Raw genomic sequence first — 14,952 nt, forward strand, 5'->3', positions numbered from 1 at the left:
TCATGTTTTAGATTCCACATATAAGTGATATCATGTGATATTTGTCTTTCTCTTTCTGATTTTCTTCACTTAGCATGATCATTTCTAGGTCCATTCATGTCACCTCAAATGGCATTTTTTCATTCTTTTTTTAATGGCTAATAGTCCATTGTATACATATCTAACATCTTCTTTATCCATTCATCTGTTGATGGACATTTAGGTTGCTTCCATGTCCTGGCTATTGTAAATAGTGCTGTTATGAACATTGGGGTACATGTACCTTTTTGAATTAGACTTTTCTCCGGATACATACCCAGGAGTGGGATTGCTGTATCATATGGCAAATCTATTTTTAGTTTTTTAAGGAACCTCCATACTCTGCCCTCATTCTTATTGGGAAAAACAAACAGACAAACAAAAAAGGAAATCCTGCCTATGATTATAAACTAATTCAGGAAAGTCAAATGATTTCATTCCATACGCCAATGCTGATTGATTATAATGGCTGCCTAGAGGAATGTGTTGAGACTGGGTCTGAAGTCATCTCTGGGCTCCGTGGGAGAGAGCGCTAGCACTGACCGGTGATGTCTGTCATGCGTACAGGATGGGAAACTGTTGGCACACGTGCCATGTATTTTCTAATCACGGGACTCTGTTCAGAAATAATCCATTTATACTGGATTTATCCTTGAAAATATCAATGAGATAACAGCCGAAGGCTCAGGATCAAGGGAGTTTCAACTCCTAGTAGGAGGCCCCAGTTATGTTTTTGTCTCTAATCACAGAAATGAATTCTAGCAGTGCATTTAGCCTCCTGGTTCAGGTCAACGAGTTGGAATTACAGTTCTTCCTTTGAGAGCTATAGATTGTTGGTGCTGGGAATGGGGTTATGACTCATCAACGTTTTCCCCAGCTCTAGTGGTTCATGAAATAAACTGCTTAAAACAAACAAACAGGGCTTCCCTGGTGGCGCAGTGGTTGAGAGTCCGCCTGCCGATGCAGGGGATGCGGGTTCGTGCCCCGGTCTGGGAAGATCCCACATGCCATGGAGCGGCTGGGCCCGTGAGCCATGGCCGCTGAGCCTGCGCGTCCGGAGCCTGTGCTCTGCAACGGGAGAGGCCACAACAGTGAGAGGCCCGCATACCGCAAAAAAACAAACAAAAAAAAACACCTTTTGGCAAAGAGGTCAGGGCTGAACCTTGGAAAGGCTGCCCAGGAACCTTGCCTCCTGGACTAACAATCCTTTCTAAGGACGTGGCGCCCCTGGGTGGCCACCCTGGGCGGAGGCCAGGTGACACATAAACATGGGCCAAGATGATTCCCGTAGGCTCAGAGGATTCACCACAAAGTGAAATACTCTTCTTTTCCCTCAGTTAGTGGTTCATTTCAGCTGAAAATAAGACCTAGCATGTACAGGTCTCAAGGTCAACAGTTCCTACCATGTCCATGCAACAGTCCTTTGCGAATTCTTTCCCCGAGGCCAACAATTAATTCCCTTTAGGAAACAGGACTGGAGTGGCTGGAAGGGGGTCAGCCACCCTAACAGGGCTGGGCCCCATTCTCTGCTCTTGCTGTTCTGGTTCTAAATCCAGCATGGACAGAAGGGTGTGCACACAGCCTTGGAGCTCCTTGTGGAAAAGGCGCTCTCTCTCTCTCTCTTTCTCTCTCTCTCTCTCTCTCTCTCTCTCGTAGGATTTGAACAAGATAACAGGCCCATCCTGCATACAGTTCGATAGATTTACAGACAAAAGGAGTATGTGTCACTTGCAAAGCAAGCCCCTCAGTACCAACAAGCTCAGTCTGCTGGAAAAGGCTCTGTGTCCCCCTGGGGTGCAGCCCAGAGAGGAGGCATATGGCTAGACACAGAAGAAAACAAAGTTGGGCAGAACATGCCTTGGATGAGTTAATGAGCCCAGGACTGAAGCTCCTTTATTGATGTGGGGAAATGTTAACATTATATGGCTAAGTGGAAAAAGCTGGAAACAAAAAAGAATATACAATGTAATCCCCATTTTACACGTGTGTGTGTGTGTGTGTGTGTGAAGGCATGGACACACACAAAGAACAAGATGGAAAGGAGAGGAACTAAAATGTTCACATTTTATCTTGGCAAGGAGGAACTGCTAACGACCCTGGGTTTGGTTTATTTGTCTTGGTGGTTCTTTTGTCTTCATACGTTTCTACATTTTCTGTTTTCTATTTGCGCACACGTTCTTTCGGTAATAGAAAATGAAGTAAATGTTACTTTAGAATAATTAGAAAAGAGTGGGAAAGGGAATAATAAAAAAGAACATGAGTATTGGAATTATTTAGAACTAATAATAATCCTCATTCTGTCCCATCTTAGCTGGTGTCCTTGGACAAATTATCCTCCCTGGCCTCTGGTGCTCTCCCTAAAGCACCTACACAGTACATGCTTAGACAGAGAAGGCAGACCTACTGTTTTTATGGTGGTTGGTTATTGTTTTCAGAGCAAGGGTGCTTAGCAGCCAGCAAAAGATGATTGTGGTGCTAGGGAGAGATTTTTTGTTTCCCCTGCTGAGACCGAGGGTCTAGAGTGGACGTGAGGAAGCCTGGTGGATGCCAGGAAATGGTGCAGCTGGGAGGTGCCCACACTCACCATCCAAACCCTCCGCAGTGCCTCCAACCCAAGCATGGGGAGTACAGACCAGCAGAGACCTTGGGGACCTGGTCAGCAAGATTCCAGCCGCATCCGTGGCCGTGACTAATGTGAGCTAACATTCAAGAGTCTGGGACACAGCCAGCAGACATTTCCTTTGTGAAATACTGTGTAAGTGCTTATGAGTAGGGGGCCAAGCCAGGCTGGGAGGGGGGATAGATGGATTCACCTGCAAGTTGATGAGACCCACAGCCAAGTAAAGTGGTTGGACCTCCATGGCAGAGGCACGAGGGACACGGGGGATACCAGGATGGGGCTGAGCATGGCTCCAAGGGCTTTGGGGACATCGTGCAATGTGGGAAGGATCATCCACAGTGGCCCAGCAGCTTCTGCCACAAGGAGCAGTCCCAGGTCCATTCTGCCTTGTAAATCTGGCTCCAAAACGCTCAATTTCAGCAAGAGCTCCCCAGAGTTCCCAACCGGGCACATAATTTCACCTTCTTAATAAATCACCGGGAGTCCTCCTGTCCTAAGAAAACAAGAAGAGGAACAGCCAGAATCTGTCAAGAAATTAATTGAAAACAGCAAAATAAGACAATATAATTCCTTTCTCAAGGGCAGCCTTGGAGGTCGGGTACTGTCCCTCTGAGGCCTGCTGACCCAGGGCCCCCCAGCTGCTGGGAGGAGGTGCTCCTGCCTCCAGCAAACTGTAGCTCTTCCCTCTCTAGCAAAGCTACAAACAGCACATCTTTGTGCACCTCCCAACCCAGGAGCCAGGGCCACAGACGTCACGTGGCATCAAGAATGGCTCTTCTAAGAAAAGCTAGAAAAAAATGCCTCTGTGTATTATGTGCACCTGAAAAAGGCACTTGTGTGTGTTCATTATATGTTTCATTTATGTGTTTGCATCCTTTCTTGTGTGATGATGACCAAACTAGGATCCGAGCATCTTAGAGCTGGACGGAAACCCTGAGATTAGACAGCACCCCCAGTGCCCAGCATTGCACCCAGGACTCAGGTGCCATGTCCTCATTTGATGGGTGAGACTATGGTCATGGTCACAGAAACAGTTAAATGCAGGTCTTCTGCTCCCAAGTGGCTCTATCCCATTGGTCCTTCTTCAGTTCCATTCAGCAAACCAGAGCACACAGTGAGAAGGCAAAGCTGAATAAGACAGAGCCCCTACCCTCGAGGGACTGGTGGGAAAAGCAAGGATGTACAGGACTGTGATGTTAAGAAATAATACTAATAATTCAAAACCTGGAAATATGGCCACAAGAGGACAGTAAGTCCTTCCAATGTCATTTGGTCATTGTTTCGCAAGTCCACCCAAGGATTATTTAATCACCCAGGGGAAGGTATCTTTGTTTAATGGCTATTTACCATTAATTAAGGGCTCAGACTCTGTGAAGTTACATGTTAACTTGTAGATCATGTCCAGTAAAGATATAAATAATGTCTATTCAATAGAAAGCATAACATTAAAGACTGATTTTTTTAACTGCCTTGTAAGACATTGACCAGTTGTTTTGTTTTTAATTGGGGTAAAATACACATAACATAAAATTTTACCATCTTAACCATTTTTAAGTGTACAGCTGTGTCATTAACTATATTCACATTGTGCAACCATCACCGCCATCCATCTCAAGGACTCTTTTCATCCTGCAACACTGACACTCTACACCCATTAAACATAACTCCCCATTCTCCCCTCCCACCAGCACCTGGCAACCAAAGTCTACTTTCGGTCTCAATGAATTTGACTATGCTACATATCTCATATTAGTGGAATTGTGCAGTACTTGTCCATGAGACTGGTTTATTTCACTTAGTATAATGTCCTTAAGTTTCATTCATATTGTAGCATGTGTCAGAGTTTCTTTCCTTTTTAAGGCTGAATCATATTTCATTGTACATATACACCACATTTTGCTCATCCATTCGTCTGTCCACGGACACTTGGGCTGCTTCCACCTTTTGGCTATTGTGAATAATACTCCTATAAACTTGGGTGTTCAAACATCTGTTGAGACTCTGCTTTCCGTTCTTGTGGATATATATCCAGAAGTGGAATTGATGGATCATATAATAACTCTACGTCTAATTTTTTGTGGAACTACCACTGTTTTCCACAGTGGCTGTCCTGTTTTACATTCCCACCAACAGTGCACAAAGGTTCCAATTTCTCCGGATCCTTCCCAACACTTGCTACTTTTTGGTTTTTTTATTCTAATGGGTATAAGGTATCTCATTGTGGTTTTGATTTGTACTTCCCCAGTGATTAGTGATGTTGAGTATCTTTTCATGTGCTTATTGGCCATTTGTATATCTTCTTTGGAGAAATGTCTATTCAAGTCCTATGCCCATTTTTTAAACCAGGTTGTTTGGGTTTTTTGTTGTTGAGTTGCAGGAGTTCTTTTATATATTCTGGATATTAACCCCTTATCTGATACATGATTTGCAAATGTTTTCTCCCATTCCATGGGCTGTCTTTTCACTCTGTTGATAGTTTGCTTCCATGCACAAAAGTTTTTAATTTTGATATAGTCCAACTTATCTATTTTTTTCTTTTGCTTCCTGTGCTTTTGGTGTCATATCCAAGAAATCATTGCCAAATCCAACGTCATGAAGTTTTTCCCTTATGTTTTCTTCTGAGTTTGATAGCTTTAGCTTTTCCATTTAGGTCTTTTGATCTGCTCAGAGTTAACTTCAGTACATGGTATAAGGTAAGAATTCAACTTCATTCTTTTACACATGGGTGTTCCACTTTCCCAGCACCAGTTGTTAAAAAAGACCATCTTTTCCCCACTGAATGGTCTTGGCATGCTTGCCAAAAATCATTTGACCATACATGTGAGGGCAACCAGTTTTGTTCTTAACCTAGATATTGTACTTGAACATTTCCTTTTAAGTGCTTGTAAATACCCATTTCCTCAAAATGCTCTTTGAACCAGCTTTGCCAACTTATTGGTTCCCTCATTCATGAATTACTAAATCTTTGACACCTGCCCATTCCATATTTTATGAGAGCCATGTTTTTAAATGTGTGAACATTATGCTTTGACAGTAACATACAAAGTGCTGTGGGTGTCGGGGTGAAGATCATCTCTAATTGAGGGATTCAAACACCTTTTCACTTTTGAAATCAGCCTTATGATTAATGGGTAGACTTTTGGCAGATAGACATGGTGGTTTGGAGCGAACATTAAAGACCGCGGAAACAGCAGGAAGAGTGTTTTCCTTCCTGTTTGCTTCCTTTCTTGTGTGTCTTAGCCAGCAAAGTCTATTGGCCAACACAGATGTGACACTTTCCATGAGAAAGCCTTAGGGAAAAAAACGCCTCTTGCCTCTTTCATATGTCATTTCTCTTCAGGACAGGTCCCTGCTACAGCTCCAGGTCCTCTCAAGCCTCCACCTCCACTGCACCCCCTTCCCCTACCTGACAAGAGGCTAGAAAGGGCCTAGGCCTGTCCATCCATACTTTAGATTCATCTCTGATTCTGCCTTAACTAGGGAATTGCATTTCCTGGCTGTCTTCATCCCACCACATGGGGCCTCCATGAAATATCTCCCTGACAGACTCTAAAGGTTACCAGCATCAATCACAGGGATAAACAGCAAACAAGCCCAGGACAGAGCAGCCACCTCTGTCTGATCCAAAGTGGTATTAATTAGAAACCCTAACTTCTGGCCACAGAGGATAAGAACTGCCACCCTCAAGTGACCTTTGCCTTGGCAGTGTCCCCAGCCACGGCTGGCGGCAAAGCCCCTCTCTTTGGGGATCTTTACTCTGCAGGGTGCTTCTGTCCCGCTTGAATTTAACGCTGAGACTTGTGTTCCCTGAGGATATCAGGTGTGCACATTCCTCCTTGGGTTTTTTTTTTTTGCGTTACGCGGGCCTCTCACTGTTGTGGCCTCTCCCGTTGCGGAGCACAGGTTCCGGACACGCAGGCTCAGCGGCCATGGCTCACAGGCCCAGCTGCTCCGCGGCATGTGGGATCTTCCTGGACCGGGGCACGAACCCGCGTCCCCTGCATCGGCAGGCGGACTCCCAACCACTGCACCGCCAGGGAAGCCCCCTCCTTGGGTTTTTGAGATCACATTGTTGTGGCCCCCAGGCCATTCCCACCTGAGCTTCCTAGCCCATGGCCGTGGCATTTCCTCAGGCTCTCGGCGGCCATAGCAGCCTGTATGGTGGCTTGACACTGGATGTCCCAGCTTCTGGCTTGCTGAGAGGCTGTCGCTGACCTCCCCCTCCTCCATGGGAACCCATGGACAGCGGTAACCCAGAGGAGCCTCAGCAGAGCCTGTGCCTTGCGTGCTGCTGAGACCCATGGCCTTGGGCCTGCCCACTCCTCTACCGCTCCCAGAGACTCAGCTGTCCAGACACCCTGACTGAGGCCTCCAGGCATCCCAGCCCCTCAGACTTGGCTCAGCCTCTACCACTGGTAAAGACACCTCCCCGCTGGGGTCAGCAGGGCTCCCTCAGGGGCTGACCAAGGAAGGAGTGAGTGAAGACTCAGTGATCTCGAAGCAGGGCTGCTGGGCTACTTTCCTGGCTGGGTAACCAGTGTGTTCTCTGAGTGGTTGAGGGCAGACTCAGGGTGAGCCAGCCTCCACCCTTTCACCTTTCACTAGCTCAGCAACCTTGGGCAACTCACTCAACCTCTCTGAGCCTCAGTTTCCACACCCGTAAAATGGTGCTCATCATAACACCTCAGAAAGCTGCTCGATAGTAAATATAAAACACTTAGTACAGCACCTGGCAATAATCAATCCTCAACAAATGTTAACTATTTCTTGGGGGTCAGGGGTGGGTTTTGTCCCACTTGTGCAGTTGTGTGTACACAAAGAACACGAAGTCCTAGGGGAAGGACAAGTGGAACAAAGGCCAGAGATCGTGCCACTCATTTCTCCAGGCCTTCTCTTTGCTGACCAATGTTTCTACCAACTCATAGAGAAGGCTGTCCTACTTTCATATTTGCTTGTCCAGAGAGTGATAAACTGTTATCTCCTTAAAGTCATCCAGCCTGCGTTCAGACGGGCCCTTCTCCACCTTGACAGATGGGATTACATTCATCTCCCTTCCCCTTTGGCAACTGGAAAGATCAATGAGACATTAGTCTCCCTGACTCTGACTTTCTCCTGGGGGAAATGCTGACAGCCCAGAATTAATGTGTCAATTGATTTACTCCTGGTGTCTAAAGGAGTAGACAAGACAAGTCCTCCCACTGCTGGGAGGGGAGATGGGGAGAGAGCAGCCTCTGCCACTTTCTGGGTCCGGCTCACAGGCCTGTGCTGTCTGGACTGGTTGAGGAGACAGTTGCAGAGAGACGGATTCACCTGGGATCTACATCCTGGAGACTGGCCGGCCCTAGCTCTGGAGTCCCAAAGCCGTGGACACTCTCAGGTTCTACGGCCTTGACAAGCTATAGACCCCTCCAGACCTCAGTTACTTCATCCACAAAATGAGGATGGAGATCCCTGATGGGATGACTGTGGAATTAACAAGAGACAATGTGTGTGAAGAGATGTGCTTTATAAATGTTAATTTTTTATCTTTAAGTACAAGAGTAAATGCAATGTTCTTGAGTGAGAAACCAACCAAGTTTACAGATATTAAAACTGAGGCCTAGAGAGATGAAATCCATTTTCTTTTTTTTTTTTTTTTTTTTTTTTTGCAGGACGTGGGCCTCTCACTGCTGTGTCCTCTCCCACTGCGGGGCACAGGCTCCGGACGCAGGCTCAGCGGCCACGGCTCACGGGCCCAGCCGCTCCGCGGCATGTGGGATCTTCCCAGACCGGGGCACGAACCCGTGTCCCCTGCATCGGCAGGCAGACTCTCAACCACTCCGCCACCAGGGAAGCCCTGAAATCCATTTTCAGTCAGGTAAGTTATGAAGACTGTCCACTGCCTTCACTGCTTTTGACACTGTGATTGCGTCCCTGCCCCCACTTTCTACTGGCTCCTTGGGAGCTAGAATAATGGACAGATGAAGGGTTGGAGAGGGTCACTTTCCTGAGATTTTCAAACGGATTCCCCACCTAACAGAACATTTGCTGGACACTTTCTGTGTGCTAGATGCTTTCCTAGGGACCATGGAGGGCAAAGACAACACACTCAAGTTCTGATAAGCCCTTGACCTTGAGGGTTTGGTGTTTCTCTTTTCATCCTTCTCTCTCTCACTCACTCGTTCGTGTGTCTTCTCCCTCCCAGAAGCAGCTCTGCCTGCCCCACTGAGTCCTTTCCTTACAATGTGGCCCCAGACTCGGGTCTGGGCCAGACACTCAGGTTGTTGTTGGTAATGATCATTGGTTCGAACAGCTTCTCTTACCCAAAATAAAACTTGGGTTTTGTTTTGTTTTTTCCATGATCTCTAGCTTATTTACTGTATAGAACATAAACTCCTTGAGTGAGGAAGCTCTGCCTGATTTATTACTACTACCCACATAGAATTTGGCAAACTAGGAGTGAGAAATCAATTTTAAAAAATGAAACTACAGATCTACAGTGAGGACACGGCACGAAGCTGGCGGACATACATACTCTGAGATGCATTTCATGGCCCTTATCTCTAGAAGCACAAAGCAAAATGACCAGCCTCTCAAATTTCATATTCTTATACTCAAGCAGAAGAAAGGGCAGATAGCTCTCCCCTCCCCTTGCCAGGGCGTGGAACTTTGCCTGGTAAAGTTGCTCTCTGAGGTATGGAAGGAGCTGTGCGTGCCTCACCTAAGAGCTCTCCCTCACGCAAAGAAGGAAGCCCCCTCCCTGTAGGAGACACTTGAAATGCTCTCTTGCTGCCCGGCCCCAGGTGAATACCTTTGCTTTGCTCAGGCACTTGCAGAACAGATATAGAAAGCAGACATTTCCTCTTCAGCTTCCTTTGCAACTAAAGCCAGGGATGTGATTCAGGCTGCATTGCTTACACTTACCCACACAAGACTTCAATTCAGAGGCTCTGGGAAAATTCCACTTTGCTGGCAAGGGCAGCAGCAGAGGGGGTCTGGCTTCGGGGCGTAGCAAGCATAAGGTTAGGTTCCTGCCACAGTAATGGCCTTGGTGCTGCACGCTGTTGTGGGCTGCCACAAGACCAGTGGCAGGGGTGGCATGGTGGGCTTGGAGCTTTGTCACTGGAAGCTTAGACTGAGCTCTCCAGCCCTCCCAACAATTGGGTAACCGTGAGCTACCAGTGTCATTTTAAAATTTCCTTTCCTACTCTATAAGCCAAAGTCAGCTTCTGTTGCTTGCAACTAAGAGCCCTGAATGACAGTCTAGTTCAACTTTGCCTCAGCTATCATTTCCTGAGGTCCCGGCAACGATAGCAGCTCTCACCTGTTCACTGTCTGCGGTGGCCCCAGAGACTGTGTGAGGGGCTTCACATGCATCGTCTCATGGAGTTCCCTCACCACTGCTATGAGGTGGATACTATTCTTATCTTCAGGGAGAATTGAAAAAAATCTGAGATATCAAGGCATTAGAGGACTTGTCCAAGGTCTTACAAGAGGGTAATTCAGTGTTGTAACAATAGGTAAGCTCCCGAAGCTAAATTCAGATTCCAAGAGAGACGGTGGCAGCCGACAAAAAATCTTCTCGCTCCGCTCTTCATGGCAGGGTGTGCAGAGCTAGATGGGTCATCTTGTCTTCACGACATTCTCTACTCTGAAGTAAGGACCAGTAACACTTCACTAAGTTCGTAGACGCTGAAATAAAGACACGAAGATATTTCACTGCCCAAGAAGGATTTTTCCAGGACAGTGGCAGACGTGATTGACAAGGGGACACATTATTACCCCACAAGCATGTTTTCTGAAACTCCCCAGGGGCTAAGGGAGTCCATGCTGGGTAGACAGTGAGGGGTAGCCAAAGAAGCTGAAAGCCTGCATTTAACTAAAAGCATCAGTGTGCAGGTCGGCACTGCAAATACATTTTAATACAGGTAATTCCTTTCCCATTCATTTTCAAGCACTTATTTCATTTACACATTCCCAAGGGCCAATAAATCTTGGCATTAAGGCTGATTTGATGTGTGATGCAGACAGTCTAATTAAGGATAGGGTATTTTATCAGCTCCTCTAAATTTCCTTTTCTCTAGTCTACAATTTTTTATACTGGGCTGATCTTTTTTTTATTCATAAGGGTTTCATTCCCATTTGTCATGGCTGCATCAACCGGGCATCTAATGAAGACTTGGATATGGAAGTCTGCATCTCATCTATCCTCAGTAGCAAAATTAATAAAGCAGCAGGAAAACAGCTTCCTGAACTGAAATGTCCTTGGCCCACCCTGAGTCATCTAAAATATATTTTGCTTGTGTCTTCCAAAATTGGGGCTTAGCTATAAACTTTAGGAGGCAGTGCTCAATTTCAACTTCCATCCACTGATAGCCTGTACCCTACTCCCCTGCCCAACCCATTGCTTGGAGAGGCTTGGACCAGAGTGGCCAGAAGCCTATTTTCCCACTATCCCCTCTGCACACATTTATTGAGCACCTTTTATAGGCCAGGCTCAGGGAGATATAAAACAGGCTCTAGAAGGCCACAGTCAAATGGGTCATGCCAACACTGTTGGCCAATGCAAGAAAAACATCTTAGTTAGCCAAGTATCAAGGCTGGGAGCAAGCTGGAATGATTATCTGCTCTATCCTTTTGCCTCTGAGAGGGTGAGCCTCCCAACCAGTTTCTCTATAATTAAGGGCTGCCAAACGCCTGTGATCACAGACATTGACTTGTGGACTTTATGGATATATGAGTATATTGGTTTCCCAGGGCTGTCATAACACAGTACCACAAACTGAATGGCTTAAACAACAGAAAGTTATTGCCTCACAGTTGTGGAGTCTAGATGTTCAAAATCAAGGTGTCCTTCTGAGGGCTGCTCCAGGCCTCTCTCTTTGGCTTGGAGATGGCTGTCTTCTCCCTCTGTCTTTTTACATTGTCTTCCCTCTACGAATGTCTGTGTCCAAATTTCTTTTTATAAGGACATCAGTCATAGTGAATTAGGGCCCACCCTTATGACCTCATTTTACCTTGATTACCTCTGTAAAGACCCTGTTTCCAAATAAGGTGACATTCTGAAGTACTGGGGGCTAGGACTTCAACATATGAATTTTGGGGAGACACAATTCAACACGAGTGTCTCTAAAACTGGTTTAACTAAAGCTTTAAGACAACCTGTAGCAACACCATATAGTTAGAACACCACATGGAGGGTTAAGAATTCCATGTTCAAGTTCTAAATTAGCCACTTCCCCTCTCTGAGCCTCAGATTTCTTCTCTAGAGAATAAGAGAGCTGGACTGGGCCTCCAGAACCCTCTCACGTCTCCAGGATTGTGTTGCTGATGACATAAGAGAAGTTGAGGCAGCACAGGGGGCAGGTTAATGGTGAGGCTCCACCACTCACAAGCAGGCTGGTCCTGAGCAAGGATTGATCTTCTGAGCCTCAGGGAGTTTTTTTAACTCTTAAGTGAGGACAGTGACAGTAGCTACTTCAAAAAGGTTCTCAGAACTAATGAGGCCTGTGAAATGCCCGGCACGCAGCTGTCCCTCCATGTGTACGAACTGCTAAGGGTATTACTGCTCTTATTACTATCAGGAGTTAGGCTTTGGATCTAGGACTCAGCTCTCAGGCAGTGTCCACGATCGGAAGACAGGGGTCTGCACCCCAGTGTCCTATCCAGTAGCTCATGTGGAGTGAGAGGCTTTAGCTGGCAGGACTCTTGTGAACCTTGTGACATGCCTTTCCCCATCTCCACCTTCCAAATCCCATCCCATTCCATTTGGCTTTTCACATTCATGTCATTAGGGTTAGGGCTAGGATTTCAGGTGATTTTTTTTTCTCACTGTTTTATTAATTTTACACACCCTAGAAAAGTATAATAACACATATTTCATCATCTCATTTAAATGCAGCCCTGCGACCTCACACCCACATGAACACTAGATTGCTTGAGGTCTGTAGTGGTCATTCGGCTCTTATCATCTTTGAACTGTTAGTTATTTGCTCATGTGTGTCCTCGCCTAGACTGTAAGCAACTTGAGGAGACATATGGGTCTTCTTACTGAGATTTAGCAAACCTTATTGATTGACTCCCACAGTGCACCGGCCCTCTTACATGAAAAATCTCGTATCATCCTCCCCACAACCTGATGAGGCAGGTAATGGTGTTACCATGTCACAGATGAGCCCCCGAGGCTTGGGGTCACATGTGTAGGCAGTGGCTAAGCCAGGATCCAATTCTACATCGCCTGACTCCGAGGCCACCAGTCTAGCCTAGTGCTGTCCTCAGCAAGCTGTACCAGCTCAGGAGGCTCGTGGGTCCCTGTAACTCCCTTAGGATCCTCCAGCCTGAGCAGAGTTTTCCATGGCCTTGGTGCCCCCTGGTGGCATGTGAGGGCTCGTTCCCAGCCCAGCTTCAGGCTCATTCCACTGCAGGCCTGCGACCCCTAAGCACTTGAAAGAGTGACCAAGGGGGCTGGCCCTGGCTCAGCAGGGCCCTCTGCACCCAGGGAAGGGCTAGTGACACTAGAGTGTCACTTTTTAAATGGACCGCCCCCGCCCCGAGGATTCTGCTCCTGATAGGTCAAAGAAGAGCGCTTAGGGTCTCAGGCCAACAGCCCTGAGATGAACTACAAGGTCTGGTTCACACGACCCAGCTTCTCATCTCCCCTTTCCCAGTCAGGACATGTGGGCATGGGCAATCTCTGCAGCACCCTCCTGGGATTTCAATTTTCCAAGAGCTTGTTTATGGAGTGGGGGAGGGAGAAGAGGATAAATGTGGTTAAAGTTGAGGACTTAAAAGCTTCTTTACATAACACAGTCTTTTTCTCAAAAAACCCATCAAGATTCTTCAGTAAAATTACTGGAGTCCTATTGTGCTCCACAGCGCTCAGGATGCAGAAATGGAGAAAACACCCTTTCTGTCTTGAAAAGTAAACATATAAAAAATTACAATGCAATGAGGCAAGTACTCTGATATGGGTGTCCTGGGACTTCTCCTGTCACACCCAAGATGGTTATCAGTACTCAAAACTGAGAATAAAGAATCATCAAATACCTCACAAGCTGAAGTACAAAACAATTAGGGGTCAGACACCTTGTCCAACTAACCATCACTCCAGCCAACAGCACTTCCCCAGCTTATATAAGCCACCGCTCCTTCTGCAGGGACAAAACAGCAAGAAGACACAGAAAGAGGGGGTGGTGTGGAATAGCCTGCCTTCCCACCTCCGGAGCAACAAGGATGCTTGAGCCAGTGGTCATCCTCTTCCTACGTGCTCATTTTCCCCTTGGAGGCCTTCCTTAGCGCGTAAAAAGTGATCACCAGCTTTTCCGGGAATCCTATAATCACTGATCTGGCTTTGAGATAATCACAGATATCCTAGAGCTGCATTAACCAATGGTAGCCACCCATCACACACATAGCTATTGAGCACTTGAAATGTGGCTAGTCTGAATTGAAACACGCTGTCAGTGTAAAATATACACCGGATTTTTAAGACTTAGTCTGGGGTGGGGCAGGGGAATGCAAAACATCTCTGTATTTTAAAAATTGATTACATCTTGAAATGATAATATTTTGGACATAGTATTTGGATAAATAAAATATATTATTAAAATTAATTTCACCTGTTTTACTTTTTTTAGCGTGGCTACCAGGCCATTTAAAATTACAGCTGTGGCTGGCTCACATTCCGTTGCTATTGGACGTCGCTGCCCTGAGGGTTAGAAAGCCAGAGCTGAGATGCCCCAGTCCAGCAAAGCTTACACCACATTGGGACCACAAGGGGGCGCTACTGTGGTGCCGAGCTGCCTGGGGCAGGACTTCAGCAGCAAGCAGGCCGGCTCCTCACATTTTCTGATGCTATCTTTTAAGGGTAGCTTTAAACAGCTTTTTCTAAAATTTAAATGGCCCATATTATGTGACCCCGAGGTTAATATAAATCATTTCTCTAGGGCAGGAGTCTAAAACTCCGGAATTACAATGTTCAAGACTGGAATTTTAAGGCAGCTGCAAGTTTCTCACCATCACAGCTAGGGAATGAAGAGGGACTGTGAATTCAAGTCGAGAGAAGCCTTGAAGCTGGGCCCCAGAACAGAAGGTGGGCTGTGAGTAAAAGCTGGAGGTAAGAGGGTTGGAGAAAAGGTAGCTCCAGGAGTGATGTTAGGAGGACTTAAGCACAAGGAGTGGGTATTGGCTTATGGGCGATGGGTGACCTCTGGGCATACTCCCATTTTCATCAGAATGCTACCAATCTGAGTGTAAATTGTTACCACCTTTCTTCGGGGCAATTTGTAAGTGTATTTTAAAAGCCTTAAAAATGTCAATATCCTTTGACCCAATAA

The 14,952-nt window shown here is 46.4% G+C and overlaps 1 long non-coding RNA gene across 4 annotated transcripts in view; it reads right to left on the reverse strand.

Annotated features, from left to right (window-relative positions):
- Positions 1-1,154: 1,154 nt before the first annotated feature.
- The window catches only part of LOC132514538 (uncharacterized), a 36,610-nt gene continuing 22,812 nt past the window's right edge, over positions 1,155-14,952 (reverse strand). For all 4 annotated transcript variants that reach the window (XR_009538845.1, XR_009538844.1, XR_009538846.1 and 1 more), the window contains one exon: positions 1,155-10,309. This is a non-coding gene — a long non-coding RNA (uncharacterized LOC132514538). The remainder of the gene's footprint in view (positions 10,310-14,952) is intronic.

The sequence above is a fragment of the Lagenorhynchus albirostris genome, chromosome 2 (assembly GCF_949774975.1).
Source record: "Lagenorhynchus albirostris chromosome 2, mLagAlb1.1, whole genome shotgun sequence".
NCBI lineage: Eukaryota > Metazoa > Chordata > Mammalia > Artiodactyla > Delphinidae > Lagenorhynchus > Lagenorhynchus albirostris.